Source organism: Tupaia chinensis, unplaced genomic scaffold (genome assembly GCF_000334495.1).
Source record: "Tupaia chinensis unplaced genomic scaffold, TupChi_1.0 Scaffold000478_3, whole genome shotgun sequence".
NCBI lineage: Eukaryota > Metazoa > Chordata > Mammalia > Scandentia > Tupaiidae > Tupaia > Tupaia belangeri.
This window is the reverse complement of record NW_006159990.1, coordinates 2,053,491-2,055,424: the sequence shown is the minus strand read 5'-3', so window position 1 is coordinate 2,055,424 and position 1,934 is coordinate 2,053,491. Positions and strand designations below refer to the sequence as shown.

Below are 1,934 nucleotides of genomic sequence, written 5' to 3'. Positions count from 1 at the left end.
GGACTGGCATCAAGAAGACAAAGACATACCAAAGGTATGCACACAAAGAAGAAAGGTCACGAGAAAACACCCACCAGCAATTCAACCAAAAGGAGCTAAACAGAAAGCAATCCTCTGGCAACCCTGACAGCACCTCAACCTTCTCTTTTAAGCCACCCCGTTTGTAGTATGTTTCTTAATTGCAGCCCTAGCAAACTAATAATAATACAGATAATAAACACTGGAACTATTGGAGTTAAATCAAACCCAACTACATTTCACCTTAAACCTACAGTTCATGCTGAAAGAATAGTTTGACTCTGCATAGTAACAACTCACTGTTTGGTTCAGGAACTATTCAAACTATCTGTGATTCAAATAGAAAAGAATCTCCTTTCCTAAGATCCCTAAGGAAAGCAGCAAAGTAAAAACCAAAATAATTGCAAATGAAAAGGTCTTTTCAATAGTGTTGTAGGTTTATAGATTTAATACACGAGTCATAATTATTTCTTTAATAACTGAATTACAGAAGAAAATACTTAATAGAAAATTAACAATGATTAAGATAGAGAATGAAGAAGAGAATATACAGTGGGTTTGATTTTAGCTTTTTTATATAAAAATATTAAGTATGCCACATATAGTAGAATAAACATTTATTATAAGTAGTTGAATTACCTTGTTTCATTTATTAAAGGAATTTTTCTTAGAAATTAATTTTGCTGTAATTGTACATTATAAGTTTTCAGAAAGCCCCATCAAGGTAAGGATTCTTCTCACAGATCATATCCTAGACACAGAGAATGCAAAGCCAGCTATAATTAAATATATTTTGGATCTAGGAATTAGAGAACAAAAACTATTATTGAAAGACTAAGACCAACAATTCTTTTTCCAGAGAGAATAATATACCAATAAAGCAAATTTTTTATTGTCTGATTCAACTAAATTGTTAAGTTGATGAAAATTGTAGGTCAAATAATTCTTTTGAATCAAATTTTTTTAATATAAACTTTCCTTCAATATCGAGAGGATAGAATTAGCCTGCAAGTATATTTAGCTTGTAATTTTGTCTTCTAGGATTAAAAATCTCTGTCACATGAGACTGACTTAATAGTTTTGATATGTAAGATACTCATAACTTTATTGGATAAACTGGTTAAATTCACACTGATCCAGGAAACAGATTCAGCTTCTATCAATAGGTCAAGCAGTTGGGCTGGCAGACTTGAAACCAGAGGGAGCAGATGGTACAGTTCTAGTCTAAAGACAATCCATTGGAGAAATTTTGCTTACTCAGGGAAAGGTTGGTCTTTTTATTCTATTTGTGTCTCCCTTCAACTGGTTGGGTGAGGCTAACTCACATTAGGGGGACAACCTTCTTTACTATACCAATTCAGATGTTCATCTCATCCAGAAGCATCCTCACGGAAACATTCATAACAACATGTGACCAAATATCCTTGTACATTGTGATCCAAATTTTAAGCAATGTTGCTTAAAATTGATAAAGAGTGCTCCCTTTGACATCACGTGTATAAAAACTGAAACAATATAAAGAAGATTAACATGGTCCCTGAGCCATACTAATGGCATCCAAATTTGTGAAACATTCCATATTTTTGCCAGCAGGTGGCATGGAGGTTAAGGCTCTGGATCCCATATGGCCTATAGCGTAGTTCATGTCCTGGACTGGGTGGCTTGGGAATCACATCAAGTGCATGGGCACAAAGCAAAAGGATTGTGGCATGACCATCCCTCCAAAGAGATGATGTATCATGCAAACATAACTGATTAAAAAAAAAAAAAAACTCACCATCATGACTACAGGGTTGGTCTTATCATTATTAGCAGATGTTAGATGAATTTTTATGGAATATGTAAAGTAGAAATGCTAATTAAATGGCTAAATTCATTTATTTCTGCTATGTTTGAGGAAATAAGATGCATAAGAA

The 1,934-nt window shown here is 33.7% G+C and overlaps 1 non-coding gene across 1 annotated transcript; it reads left to right on the top strand.

The window, feature by feature from the left end:
* The first annotated feature begins 1,493 nt into the window (after nt 1-1,493).
* On the top strand, nt 1,494-1,603 carry LOC114009189 (U6 spliceosomal RNA). The gene has a single exon (XR_003550644.1). It is a non-coding gene; the product is annotated as a U6 spliceosomal RNA (small nuclear RNA).
* Nucleotides 1,604-1,934: the final 331 nt, after the last annotated feature.